This window comes from Geospiza fortis, unplaced genomic scaffold (assembly GCF_000277835.1).
Source record: "Geospiza fortis unplaced genomic scaffold, GeoFor_1.0 scaffold208, whole genome shotgun sequence".
Lineage (NCBI taxonomy): Eukaryota > Metazoa > Chordata > Aves > Passeriformes > Thraupidae > Geospiza > Geospiza fortis.
The window spans coordinates 100,218-115,673 of record NW_005054468.1 but is presented as its reverse complement, the minus strand read 5'-3'; the positions used below and the strand labels follow the sequence as shown (position 1 = coordinate 115,673).

At 41.1% G+C, this 15,456-nt stretch overlaps 1 protein-coding gene across 3 annotated transcripts in view; it reads right to left on the bottom strand.

Moving 5' to 3' along the window:
• CAST (calpastatin) overlaps positions 1 to 12,638 on the bottom strand; it is a 46,858-nt gene extending 34,220 nt beyond the window's left edge. For 2 of the 3 annotated variants that reach the window (XM_031062820.1, XM_031062823.1), the window contains exons 1-2: positions 12,578 to 12,638; positions 5,075 to 5,143 (exon numbers count right to left, since the gene is read on the bottom strand). The gene's annotated coding sequence lies outside the window, so the exon portion shown is untranslated. The remainder of the gene's footprint in view (positions 1 to 5,074; positions 5,144 to 12,577) is intronic. The other variant, XM_031062822.1, reaches the window with a different exon arrangement.
• Positions 12,639 to 15,456: the final 2,818 nt, after the last annotated feature.

Sequence of the window (15,456 nt, the reverse complement as noted above, 5' to 3'; positions counted from 1 at the left end):
CGCTGAGCCACACAATTCCCACCCAGCAGCACGGGGAGGGCACCCAGACCTGCAGGTTTGGGCTCCCACACTGAGCCACAGTGAGCAGAGCAAACCCCTCCTGCTGCTGTTCCTCCTGGAGCTGCCCAGACCAGGGTGCCTCAGCAGGGACAGCTGTCACTGAGCTGTCACCGCGCAGCAAAAGCAAGGGGTGAGGCTAAATTCAGCATCCAAAATGCAGTATTTGCCTCCCACCTTTTGGTTTCTCAGCGCTGGTGCAGAGGGGAGGAACCTGGCTCATTTCCCCTCAGCCCCATTACAAGTTTACAGTCTCTAAATTTGGACTGACTACCCAGACTCTCTGAGTACATGGATGTTACTAATTGAAAGTAATTGAGATGGGTTTGGCCACTTAAGGCCTAAACTTCACTGAGTAGGGCTATTTTCAAGCATAACAAATCCAAATGATCTCTATTAGTTTAGAAATTAACAGGTAGTTCTTGAAATACTAACAGTGATCTGCTCTTCATTTTTGCCATATAATCAAATTTTCAATATCTGTGGTATTATGGGAGAGTTTGTTCTGTTTTTTTCAAGAAAAAGGCCTGTGCCACTAACAAAACCTTCAGCCACTTTTTCATAATAGCCTCAGTATTGTACTTTTTCATAATAGCGTCACAGGGATCTTCCCTCTTCCCCCTTTATCTTGAGCGAATAATAAGAAATAAGTCAGCCCTGGAAGGAAATTAGAAAGGAATAAACATCTGCAGACTGAAGAAGAAAATATCCCACTTCTGAGTGAAGTAGAGAATTTTTTCTTTGTGAAAGGGTTTGTGCTATTTTGACCGCTGCACAGCTCTACAAGTTGCAAATCCTGTATCTTTACACAAAGCCAGCTCTTCCATCCACCAGACACCTTTTGTAGTCCAGCAGCTTCCAATTTTTAATGTTTAGGCCTATTTTTAGCGTGCCTCTGCCACCAAGAGAGCCAGCACTGTTCTCCACACAGGCACAGCCCTCCTGATTTTCACGTGCTGCCAACAGCTCTGAGGGCAACTTCCAGGAAGAGCCCCATGATTTGCCACAGTCCTGCTGCAGAACACCTATAAATTGTGATTCTGTGTCATGACAAACACCCACCCCGGAGAGAACATGGAAACTAAGTCCTCAGGTAGCCTGAATTGTTGTTTTTCTAAATGACCTCAAATTTTAGAGGTAGCCTTTCCAACCTTCACAATATGACTGGGAATGTAAGAATAAATTTATGCATTTCTGTGGACAGTCCCAAACAATCCTGTGACTTCAGATGCCTTCTGCTCAAAAATTTCTTCCTTCACAATAAGGTGCCTCTCCAAAGCTCACAAAATAAAAATTTGGTGGCAGTTAATAAGGTGTGTAGCAGAAAAACCACTGACAGTAGGTGTCACTTTTGATGATAAACTAGATAAATTTGCCTGCTGCAAAAATATTAGGGATTTCACCCAAAGATACCGATCAATTTCTCTTCTTTTTCCTTGTTTTCTTGTTTGTTGCATGAGAAAGCAGAAAGAATTGCTCTTTAAAACAATGTTAATTTGGGTGCCAGCTAAAAGTAATTAACCTTAAATTTCTTAAATCATTAAGGTCAAGAAGCTTCCTCTGAAAATTGGAAATAACAGTAATTATTACTGCGTTTCCACCACTGTTGTTGAGCTCTCCCAGCACTGCTTCAATAGGCCATGGAAGTAATACAGATTCTCACTTCTCCAAGCTATAGCAGCCAGCCAGAAAAAGAAAATAATCACTCATTAGGAGCAATGCAAAAAAATCTGCTACATAAAAAGCAGTAAAACTCCATCTGTTATCAACAGAAATACCATATAAGAACACAAAGATCCAGGAAGGGTGGCTGGATCCAGCTGTGTTCGAGTATTAGTGCCTTCTATTAATAGACACGATTGAACACTGAGGTGGAAATTGGCTTTCCTGGTGGCTGTGGAACTGGCAAAATCTTCATTAAAGGCTGTGAAAGGGAACACAGCAGTGCTGGCAGGAGAGGGAGGAAGTGAGTTCAGTTTTTCCTCCCCAGTGCTGCCTGCTAATCCTGGCAGCCATGGCCTGGTTTGTGCACCTTGGCAGTCAGTGTGTTCATGGAAGAGGCTGCTCTTAGGCAACCCAATAAACATTCCTGATGATGACAGCCTTACCTGATCCTCCCTTTCCACTCCATCTACCTGCCAAGCCAGGAGCTCACTGAAACCTCCCCCTGGTACAAACCAGCAGTCAAACAGCACTCCCCCATCAAAGAGGAAAGAAAGCTTTGTCACAGAAACAAAGGGTCAGAACACCCGCCTCAGTGAAGCCTCTCTGAATTATCCATTTGGGTTTGAGTCACACAAAAACTGGGCACGTCCAGGTTGCTGACTGAGCCTCCTGAGTGGCCTTGGTGCAGACCAGAAGGCATGAGGGGCAGGCACTTTCTCGCACCACAGGGACACTTAGGCAGGCCATTAACACCCCTGCAAGAACACAGGGAGCAGAGGCAGCGAGTAAACACTGGCTGCAATTCCAGGAACTCCAGAGTGACACAACAGAGAGCAAAGCCACAGAGAACTGCATTTCTGATGCACAGTGTATGAAAACAAAGCTGAGTGCCCTCCCTTGGACAATCAGACACAGTGACAATCCTTCCCCACACACAGGCTCCTGCATCTGAAAGCCAGAAACCCCAGAAGAAACAAGCCATCAGTTATTATGACTTTCCAGCTGAAGGAAAAATTACTGAGGTCTGTTGTGCAGGTAGCAAACTCCCTCTTGGCTCTTCAGTTTAATTGATTTCGCCATAAGGTAGGAATTGGTTAAAAAAAATAAAAAGCTTGAGCTGGAGCAACTTAACTATCTCACCTCCCTTGCCTCTGGTAAGGATTTAGAAATGTATCTGGGATAAGTAATGACAACCACTGACCAGCAGAATTATTAAAGCTACATCAGGGGGAAATAAATAATGGAAGAAACAGCAGTCACAAACTGTCCAAAAACTGGTGGAGTATTTCTTACTGCACTAAAAGATTTGATCTGGTTTTGCAGAAAAGCAGAAAGTGCTGCCTTGACTTTTCAAAAAATACTTCCCTTCCTGTAAAATCCCTGTTTAAAAAAAAAAAAACAAACCCAAAACCCTGCAAAATTATTGTTTTCAATAGATATTTTAGAGAGAAAAAAAAAAGGCAGAGAAGAAGACAGACAGACAAATGGCTTGAAAAAAGGTACAGGTGGCACAAACTACAATAAATCTCTGAGTTTTCCTCTATTTTAAGTAACATTAGAGGATCACAGGAGATTGTTGAGAGCAAAAATTACAATTAACAGAAGATATAGCCTAAGTGAAAAAAGGTGGAAATGGCTGAGTGGGAACTGAAAAGGCTGAACTTGAATTAGCTACTGATTAAAAGTCAATATTAGGTAGTATGAGGTGAGTATTTTCATAGTACATAATGTTTACCACTAAGTATGCTGGAATGTCACAGAAAATGGTGAGTACTGCTAAAATACACAATCCATGTTGCCAAAACCTAACATAGAGCAATTCCTGGCAATTCCATTGCATTATTTTCATGACACTGCCCTCCAGTTCCAAGGCTTAATAGCATGTACGAATTGTGCCTTCCACACTTAAAACCTCTTTCTACTTATCATAGAAAGAACATATATTGAAAAAAGAAATAAAAATTAAATGTGTTAGTCAGCAAATTAGATGTAAGCATCCCTGGGACATGCAGCTGGTGACATCCAGGTTGAGTAGGAGGAGTAAACCTCGGCAAAGTGCAAGGAATAGAAAGAAAAAAAAATTAAAAATGTCGGGCTGTCTTTAGTAATAGATAGCAACACAGAAAGAAAGGGACAACAGAATTTTTATCTTTGTCTCCTCCTTCAGTGAGTAGAAAGGAAAAATAAATTACTTAGGAAGCATGCAGGTATCTTTAGGTGTATTATGTTACAAAAGCACTGACTGAGAAAGTAAAAAAATCCCATTCAAAAGCAGAAACAACTTCCTGCTGTTAGGATCCTTCCAACAACAGGCTCCCTCCAGACATGGAACACTGTGGTGGATTTCTGGACCCTTCTCAGCCAGCTCCACATCCTGGGTGTGAACTGAGGAGCTGGAAAGCCCCTGGCTCACAATGGCAGTGAAGGTGGGTTGAGAAATACGTTAAAAGGTGCTTCTGAAACCCAGAATTTCAAGGTAATTAAAGTAGAGAACACAGTACCAGAAGTAAAAAAAAGACATTGATCTTGTCTGCACTGCTGACCAGCACCCGCCTGCCTCACTCTTGCATGCTGCCACCAAAATGGGCCCAGTCTGAGTTCTCCCTGGACTGCAGCTGGAGTTAAACTTTACCATCAAACTTCACTAAATTCCATCAAAAATATTTATTTACCTCAATAAAACACACTGCTGCTTCTCTTTTAAGTGATCTGCATTTTAGTCCCCTGTGACAATTATGCACCTAACAGTGGCTACCAGGTGCAGCATCAGCAAGAGCATTTTCAACACTCTCTTTCAATACCCTGCAAGACCTGAGCACCCTGCCTCCCTTCAGAGAATATCACCTGCACTCCTTTGCAATTCAGCTTTAAAATGCTTCTTGAATGATCAGCTGGACTGCTCTGGGGGCAATGAAAGTAAAGACAAGCTGCCAGTTCTTCAAAATCACCAAGTTCAGAACAGAACCCCAAAAAAATACTAACACCTCAGGGTGAAAAAAGAAACACAGCACCCCCAAAAGTCAAATAATGAAGGCGCCCACTGACATCAATAGGGCCAGGATTCTTTAAAATAACTGGGAAACTAACAAAAAACATGTGAAAAGGGAGAATGTTACCATTTATTTCCTCGCTATGTCAACACTGGTATTCTGCTGCCTTGTGCTCCCCTTTCCTTTCAGCAGGTTACAATTTCTAGCAAGTCATGAGGAGCACCCCCGCGGTGTTGAATGTGGGCAAACAAATAATTTTCCATCCCAATGAAGGGATGGAGACACAGCACATTCTCTTCACTTGTAAAAAAAAAAATCACAAAAAAGTAAAAAAATATAATTTCCTTAAGTACACACGTTACCTTAGCAGAAACAGCTGCTCCCCTTGTCTCTGTTTTGGGTGGCTGGCTGACATTAGCACTTGCTTGTTTCTTGTAGAAAGAAAAATCACAAATATAAAGGTCAGAAATGTTGATGAAAGAAAAGAAAAGAAAAGCCAAGTAAAACTGTAAAACAAGCAAAAAACCCCCAAACAAACAAACAAACAAACAAACAAAAAAACCCAAAAAAACCAAACAAACCAACGTATTAAAAAAAGAAAAAGCACACTTTAAAATGTCCCCTAGAACATTTTTGCAAAGCGAGTCATCAAAAAATGAATTCTCCTACGTAACTTTAATTCACACAGGCACATTTCAGAGCTCAGAAATGTGCACACCCAAAACAGCCTGAGTTTTACTGCAGTGTTTTACAGACGATACATAAATCTGTGCCATTTCCTGTGGCACCGTGACTCCATTTTAAGCTAACAGTTAAAGCAACAGTATCTATACAAAAAATATGAAAACAAGAGGGGCAAAGCTATTGCTGCTCAGACAGAATGTGAAAGATCACCCAGGAGGTAACATCCTCAGGCAGGGAAGTAAAGATGCAAAGTTAAGGGCAAAATTATGGTTTTTTTCTAAGAAGCACAAGATTCACAATGCAATTAAAGATTTCACATTTCAACAGGCAGGGCAGGCTGCAGAAGGACCAGAGATTCAACCAGCAAAGTCAGAAGCACAAGTTCTCAATAGATGGGACACCAGAACTGTAATAATCTGGGAGATCCAGAGATTTCTGCCATTCAGATAATTCCACCTTCTCTTCCTGATTTTGTTTGAAAAACAGAAAGCTTGAGCAAAGATGCACATTCAGCAGTCACCTGCAGAGATGAGGCAGAGGGCCCCGTAGACAAGATTAAAAAAATATGACCCAAATGAAAGCAATAAAAGCAAAGACAAGCTGTCAGTTCTTCAAAATCACCAAGTTCCACCCAGTAAACAGAACCCAAAAAATACAAACACAAAATATGACCCAAATCTGGACCAACTGAAACTAAGAAGGATCTTACATCCAGGATCACACTGGAAAAAAAATGACATCCCAGTAAAACTCCACAGGATGCTGCAAAACCCGAGGCTCACTCTGCTTTTTGCCTGTTAAAAGGATGTTAGGAGGGTTCCAGCCCAGGACCTTCCTGCTCAGCCACTGAACTCCAGTGGTGCTGCCTATTACAGACCTGCCCAGAACCTGGGGGCTATCCCCAGGCTGAGGGATGTGGTTAAAGGAAAAAGCAGCAGCAAACCCCAGAGACACCCCAAAAGTACCCCAGAACCTCACCACAACCCCCTCCATCATGCGTCAGTCAGGTTTGTCTCTATATTTTCTCCACACATGCCTAAGGGAGCAGACAGCCTCCTTGCACATATTCTGCAACTCTGGTTAAAATGAGCATTTTTAACTCCCTAAGGAAGGAAGCAGTGCTCCAGCTGAGGTGGTAATGATCCTGGAGGCAGGTGATGGAAGTGTGATACATTTCTAATTTTGTAGAGACAGTCATGAGATGCAGAGCACCTTGAGCTTTGTCTCTGACACTGAAGACTCTGTAATGAGCATTACCCACAAATCCTACAACTTTTAATTCAGTTGTCCAAGTAGCTCAAAATCTGAAGTGCTTGCTTCCCCTTTTCAAAGAGAAAATTTTAAAAAACAAGAAGTCAGCATAAAAGAATCACAAAAAAAAAGAAAGAAAAAAACTCTGAAGAGCAACCAGAATTGTGGGCAGACATTCAGCACCACAGATCTTGACTGCCACCTCATGCTCAGCCTTTGGTTCAGGGTTTATGGTGTTCAAGATTTACCTTCAAGACCATGTCTGACAGAACTGTGATGCTCTGAAAATACCACAGAATCACAGAATTCCACAAATCCATAGACTACTGTTTTAGAGAAGGGAGTCTTTATGACACTTTACCAACACACTCAAGAGTTTCAGGCACAAGAGTGCTTTCCCCACCTCCCAGCAAGTCTGAGCTACAAAAAAAGTCCCCAAAACCAAACCAAACTAATAATTAGAAAAAAACAAACAAATAAACATACAAAAAGCCAAACAACCCCCCAAAATTAAAACCAAAAAGAACCCCCGAAACAAAAAAATCCCCAAACTGAAAAAACAGACCAAAAATCAGAAACAAAAAGTCCCACCTCCCAAACCCCCACCAAAAAAACCCCCAATGTTCCCCTAAAAAACAATAAAAACAACCAAAGAAAAGCCTCCTCCAAAATCAGAATCAGCTAACAGAGTGAAAAAAATCCTTGTTCAGAGTATGGAGTTGTGTTAATCAACAAAACAGAATAAAGAAAAAAATGTTAATGCAAATAATTATTTGTTGGTAAACCAAACAGCAATAAAAGATAGAGAAGGAAAAAAAAACCAAATAAATTCTCCTCTGCAACTGCGAAAGACTCCTTGGAGATAAGCCATGTGGAAGTAGAAGCCACCATATCAAATGAGTATCACTTGGTGAATACTGACCACAGCACATGGAGCAATATATATTTTAGTTCCCAGAGTCATCTTTCAACAGCAACTTCTTTGGTATCCAGGTATCCTTTACTACATTTGTAAAAGCAGAAGAACTGGCCCCAACATTCAATGTTTATCATTCAATGTTTATCATTCAATTCAGGTTCATCCTTTTTTCACCTTTATTAAAATAAGGATGTTTGGGTGTTTCCCAAGGTGCTCCCTCCATGCAAACCAGCTCAGATATCCTTTACTGACAAATACATCAAAGCTGTTCTCATCTTCTCCCCCTCCAAGAACTGGAAGAGTACTTTTCTTCTGTGACATTCTCAGACACAAACAACTGAGGAATTACCTTGCAGCTGGGCTCACACCTTGCTTCCCAACCTGATATTAACAGAGACAATGAATTATCAAAACACAGCTTCTTTATGGAATGAAATAAATGGATTATGGACCTGTATTCCTGTGTGAAGGAATAAAAGCTGTGGCACACAGATACTCAGAATCTACTCTTCACTGTTAGCAGCGGCTAACAAGGCAGAGCACTGATTCAGAGTGGAATATTAATTCTGCAGGTTTAATAAGGGGAGATGAAACATTCTTCTGCTAAATGGATTTGCTCAGGAAGACATGTTAAGACTGGCATCCAGAAAAGTGGACTTAGTGTTCATTTTGGACTACAACATTCAAGTGTTCGTTGTAAGATTGCAGTAAGAATGCTTACAGCACACTTGTCTTGAGGGGAAAAAAAACCCACAGGAGGGAAGGATGTGCAATCTCTGTTCTGCAAATGCTTTTGACAACCATCAGCAGCATTTCAGCCTCCCCCTATCAATCTTTCATTCAAGAACAGCTTGAGGAGCAATCACCCTCTATTCCTTCTGAAGGCAGACACTCACATCGCAACAGCTCTCAGCAAGTGCCAGAATTTAACTGAAATAATGTTATTTTTCAACTACCTTTGGCATTTCAACCAAAAGAAGCACCAAAACAGAAAAGGGAGACAGATAAAGAAGCTTCTGCTGTGCTTCCCATAACCTTCCTACTCCTCTACTGAGGATGGATTAAGGCCACAATCCCCTCTGCCAGTGCCGAGGCACTGTGAGGCACAAAGGGGAAGGAAAACAAACAAACAGTGCAGATATAAATTAATAATTTGGCACCAAAGTAAAAAGAAACCTCACAAACACTGCAGGTAAAACCTACCCATGCACTTCCACAGCTCAGACCAGCAGTGGGCACCCCAATGAGATTTTCACCAGTCATAATGCCTTGACTCAGCATTGATGCTTTTTCTGGATAAGGAATCCTAAGTGGCAAGCCTCAGGATTAAAAACTATCACAGACACACTGATTTCAGAGCAAAGAATCAATTCTAAAAGGACAGAGATGCTTTAGCACCAATCATCACTGTCATCCTTTCAAAGTAAAGAATATATTTCCTGATAAGTAAAGAACAATGAGCTGAAGAAGCAGCACAGGTTCAGCCTACATTCCTGTAAAGAACAACTCAAAATGCCAGGACACGTTAGAGAGGGTCCTGTTTCACACCACACCTGGTGAAATATGGCCTCACTCTAAGCTGGAGCTTCATATTTCTATAATGTATGATGGTCTTCCTTTTCACTATCACATTTTCACATCCAGACAGCAGCCATGCACAGGCTGGGCTTTTACACAGACACAGAATCTCTCCCTGGCATTTCCCTCTGACAGTAAAAAGAGAACAGATCTTTCTCCATATTATTAACACGGATCAACTCAGAGCAGGGGGGTTTCACAGCACAGCCACACACAGTGTGAGCACTTGTTCTGCTCTATTTTTATGAATTTCATATGGCTGTGCAGCAGAACACCCTGTGCCCCAAAGGCAGCCCTCTGACAGACAGCACTGACTGCAAGGTTAGGACAGCAGGACCATGTGCCTCACCACAGTGCAAGACCTGCCTCCCCGAGTTTGGATAAACTTCACTTTTATCATCCCCATGTCTCTAGCAGTGGTCAGCAGCAGATAGGAAAGAAAACAAAACCAGTGATGTAAAAATAGTTCAGGTCTATGTTGATGTTTCTCCTAAATACTCTTCCAGACTCAATCTGTGGGCCAGTGATTTCTTAAGTTCAGTGTATTTTATAAACCATCCTGGGTTTTTCTTCAGTGATTTTGTGCCACCTGCCCTTGAAAGCATTTATATTTTAGCATCCAAGAGCTTCTAGAGCACTCATGCCCAAAAGGCCTCAAAAGTGGAAGTGATCTGAAATTGGTAGAAAGGCACACACATAGGTAAGCTGAAGACAATGCCCAGATGGGGAATAAAATAAAACCACACCAGCTGTCCCTCACATGCTGACAAACTGCTAAAAGCCTTGGCACACCAGGAAGCAAGGGGAAGAAAGGAAATTTACTGTTCCATACCTTTGCAATGGCATGCTGCAAACACCTTGGCTCAGGTCCACGATGTCCCATCACAGTGAGAGAACAGAGGGACAGATCTGGGAAACCTGCAGGACACCACCCACTTCTGCTGGGTGGCAGCTGCAGCAATATGCCACAGCTTCACTTGCATGAGCAACCAGCAATTGCAACAGCCACCAATTCTCCTCTTCTATTAACACCCCCCTATTATTATCGGCGCTTTAATTTGAAGGGATGGGACTACAGTTGGGCTAAGAGCGATTTATGGCCTATATAAACATCAGTCTCAAAGGCTGTGAGACTTTAAAGAGCAAGCAATTGGTGATAGCTCAAAGTAGTCACAAGTTCTTTGTTACAAGACCATATATAACTTTCTAATCCAATGGGCACTTGCTACAAAGTTTATTTTGCTTTTTAACCTATCACTTTTACTTATTTCTGTTGCAATGAGTGTACTTTTATCCAATGGGCCACTATCACAGCTACACACATTTCTACTATAAATTATAAACTCTTAGCTTACTCTATACAATTACATTACTACACTATAAACCCTTCATCATCTTATCAATACAGTTTCTTACTTACTTAAGGCACACTCTTACTAACAACTATAGAAACATAAGTTTATACTTTTCCTGCTTAATGTCTGTGTACTTTATTTTTACATCAATCTAAGTTTCTTCTAAGGCTGCAGATCAAATCCCTCAGTGTCTGTGGAAGTTTCTATTTTTCCATTTTCCACTTCCCCCATACATACACCCACAAGGAATGAAAACATTTCAGTGAAGCTGAAATGAGATTCTCAGCTGCTTTTTTTTTTCCCAAGATTTTCAGCAAGTGTCTGATTCTCCCTAGAAGGTGAGCTCAATAAATGTAAGGTTCTAACAACCAAGACATTAAGATTTTAAGACAGATCCCTATGACTTGAGCTTTTGTCCTGGAGCAATGCCTAATACAACACAGCACATCCACTTTTATTGACATCTGCAATGATGAAGAACTGCCCTTATTTTTTTCAATTACATACTGTACAAGTCTCTATCTACAGCAAACCTGCTGTGTTTTCTTCTGTCTAGTTTTAAGTCTCCCTTGTCTTTAAGAAGAAAGGGTTAAGAAGCCTCTTCTACACCCTAACAGTATTGATGCAGAGTTCCTCTTGATGCTGTGGCTAACTGGCATCTCCCACTCAAAGCAGTGTCAGGCCCTTCCTAAATTTGCTTCTCAAAGCCCTCCTTCTCTCACTCCCTCAGGTGTATAGTCCTGAGAGAGAATCTGAGAGACAAAAGTTGTTTGTTGCTATTTTTGGTTAAACAACAACCATGCTGATTTTACTGTTTTCCTTTCAGTATGGATACAAACTCCTCATAGACCTCAATATTTTCATCTAATTTCTCTAATGCCAAACCTTTTCTAGTAGGCAGGTGAACAAACTCAGTATTTTAGACAACGTTGCCCAAAGCTGTCTACAGAAACATTATAAATTTCTGCCTCAAAAAATTGAAGACTATAGGAATTATCTCTGACTTTTAAACAAAAAATGTAATATTGCAGACTCTTGGGAAAGCTGTTGAAAGATTCTGAGTTGCTTCCTCAACTGCTTAACAAATCAGAGTGTTTTGAAGGTAGGTGTGAGTCACAGTGGAGTCAATGCTCCTCAGTGGGTCTCTGGAAGAGGTTTTTGATCTATTTCCAATTTAAGGACTTAAAAGTGGAACTAGATCATAAACCATGCAGAGCGCATGGAGCAAATAAAACACATGAAGAAATTCACAAAAGGAAACATACATGCAGTATTCTAAGGACTCAAAAGAAGTGTCCGGACAATAAATTTTAGTAAGAGTCTTGTTTTTGCTGGAAACAGATCTTCTCAGTAAGAGGTCAGAAACATTAACCCCAGCACCCTGAACTACAGGCCTCAACTCCCACCCTTCCCACAAAAAAATGTCAGTACTGCTCTAATAGGAAGAACAATGTGCAGTCAAAGAATATGGCATTAAACCAAGATTATATAAATGCACAATGGTATTCATGAAAAAAACAAGCTGTCTGGAGAGGAAAGGTGGAACATATTCTCAGGCTGGAGAAGTTTTCCTTGCTTTCTGGACAGGAAAGAAAAGCAATTGCTTGAATCATCTACTTCAGAGGACTGTAACAAAAGCATTCACTGACCCTGATTTGCAGTGCAGTCAAACAGGCTCAGGCATAGTTATTTCCCACACAGCTTCTGCTGAGGATGAACCATCAGGTGAAAAGCATCAGGGCGTACTCCCTTCACCTGTACTTCTGGGCAGCTGAAAAACCAGGGCCATCAGATGTGGCCCACACTGTACCAGCACTGCACAGCAGACACCACACTGAGGTAACTTCCATGGATACCAAGTATTAGGTAAAATATGAACAGAAAAAAAAAAAAACATTTCCAGTAGGCTGCTCAGCAGCACAAACAAAACTAAAACTATTCCTGGGATGAATAATAACTGTCTGGAGTCATCAGTTTATTGTCCAAAAACTACTACTTTTGCTATCAAAAGGCAAAAATCAGCATAGGAGGAAATTCATTGCCAACTTTTCTTAATATATTCAAACACTTGGATTTACCTCTTCCACTTCTGCTTTCTTCTCTCCTGCCTTGGAAGAAGCTTCATTTGCCTTCTTGTCATGATGCTGTAAACAGAGAAAATAGATGCGTAGTTATTTAGATCTTAAATCTTACCTTCCACACAAAGAAATTCTCAAACTTAGTGCAAGGATGATTCCTTTCAGCTACCACAAAATGACAGCAGGGAACACTTGAAGTTTTTCTTCTCACTAATGGAGAGGATTTCTAAAATGGCCTGCTGGATAACTTCAAGAGAAATCAGTCATAAGGTCATGACACTTAGGGCTGTACATGACTGTTCTTGTGAAAAGTTCTGGAAGATATTCAGCTTATCACTCATCCCTCACCAGCAAAACACTCTCCAGTGCTTGTTTTGGAAATGTCAGAACCACAGGCTTCAAACAGCTCTCAGAGGCACCAACACGATGTGTGCAACCCACTCCAACATCTGAACTCCCCTCCAACACACTGAAATGTTTGTTATGCGCAGCCCTCCTCGCCTGCAAGAAAGCTCTTACCATAATTGCTGTTATTCTGGTGCTGATACAGGAAAAAAAAATAAATGCTCCAACAGTTCAGGCATGGGCGCACGTTAGGAAATACGATTCTTCCAGGATCCCTGAACCTCCTGCATTTTTTGTCTGCTCTTCCTTTCACTTAACCTGATGTACAATCCCAGTAGCTTCCCATGTGCAGCAATGCAAAGAAAGACACATTTTTCTCACTGGCATCCAGCATGTTGGAACTGTCTGCATCTCTGAAAAGGGGTGAATGTGGTCCCTCAAAACATCTCTTTTCAAAAATAATAAAAGCAAAAAGCGTAAATTAATATAAAAGGCAACATAATACAGCTACCCTCTAGTATCTCAGCTGGTGCAACTTCCCACTGCAACTGAGACATCTGGGAGGGGGGATTCACGTCTGGTTTGTTTCGTTAAGTAAAGACAGGAGATGATTCAAGACCCATTTATTCCCTTCTGTTTTCGGGACTGAGCAGCAGGAGGTAGAGCCTGCTAATCCACTAAGTAATGAGTTCCTGCAGATTTTTCTTTACATGGCTATAGGGAGAAAGCAATGATCCATGTATCATTGCACTATCTTCAACAGAAATCAGTTCCAGCACATCAGCAGGAGAAAATGCAGGCTGAAAAAAGTACTACAGCAACAAAAATTTCAGTAATTGTTTTGGACAACCTCTAACAATTCAAGTTTTTAAAATGAGTTTGGTTATGACTAAGACACTCAACGAGTTTTAAAATTGGAAATGCTATAGTCATGTTCCAAATGTGCCTCTTCAGAGGAAAGACAAGCCCCACTGGTTGTTTATTCAGGTAAGAGATTAATTGATTCACTGCTCCATAATAGCACTTCCAGTAGAGACACAGTTTACCCAGCTATCTGTGCTTTTTACTGCTACAATAAAAGCACATTGCACACATATCAGTAAGAGCAGTGCCAGTGAGTCTCCTGTTGCTCACAGAACAGGAATTTCAGAGCCGGCACTTGCTATAAGGCTCAGGAGTTAAAGAAGAACTCTGTTGATCAGGCTCTCTTCTTGCATGGATACCCTCAGCATCAAAATGCTCCAAAAATAAAGTATTATCCTGAATCCAGCTATTAAATAATAATAATCATTACAATAATCCAGCTAGTATAGTAATTATAATAATCCAGCTATTATCTTGCTTTCATTTGTCTCCTTCTTGAAATTCAGACATAGCTTTAAAAGCAGTAACACCAACTGAAGTGTAGGGTCTTTTGGTTTTTTGGTTTTTTTTTACTTTTACTAAACCACGTCAGGGAATGTAGGAACTAAATATTTGCTTCCTACTAAGCATGCCAGGCCTTCATCAGGGCTGAATCTGTGAAACCCTTCCTCCCTGAGTCCACCTCCTCATCTTCACACCAAAGAAACCCACAGCAGACAGGACCTTGGCACCAAAAGAGCATCCAGACCCAGGACTGGGAAGAAGGAGGTATGGAAAGGGACAGGCACGATTCCCTCATCCTCAGGCAGATCAGCTCCCTGAGGGACTCCAGGGCAGCTTCAGTGCTCAGAGAGGATGCAGAACAGACCAGGACAAGGACCACAACTTTGCTACCCCTGAACTCAAGTCACAGAGACACTAAAAGCATGACATCTTCCCTCCAGAAGGCAATGCCAAACAGCATCTAAAATAAAGAGACTTTGACTTGGAGGCCAAATATGTTTATTCCAACTTAGGGACCAAAGCACATGTGGTCAGACCAAAGTAGTTTTGGTTTTTTTGGGTTTTTTTTTTCACAGTAAGTTGAGTAATGCACTGTGTACACATAGAGCCTTGATAATTCATTCCCTGGCCTCAAACAATAAAACAGCCTGTGAAAGTTCTGCCTTGCAGGAAAGTCTGTCCTGTCCTGAGGAGGTAACCTGGGAAAGCAAACCTTCACACTACACCTGAAGAAACCATGCTGGTTCCCTGAACAGTGGATGCATAGGGTATGATGAGGGACCCCATTTCAATAATGCCCTTCAACAGCTCTTTTCTTATCTGGATTTTCCAGCTTTGAACCCTCCACTAAAAAATTCAATATACAAAAAGAAATAAAACAAAAACAAAACCCCCAACAAAACAACAACAAAAATCAAAACAAAACAATCCCCAAACAACAACAAAAAACAAACAAACAAAAAACCCCAAAACCCAAAAAAACACCAAAACAAACAAAAAAACACCAAACAAACAAACAAACAAAAAAACACCCAAAACAAAAACCAAACAAAACCAACAAAAACCACCAACAACAAACAGGCAGTAAATCAATCTGCTTAGTCAGAAGGCTAAGCTCAGGTTTTGTGAGACAGTGCACATCCACTGCTCAATCATATTCACAATTC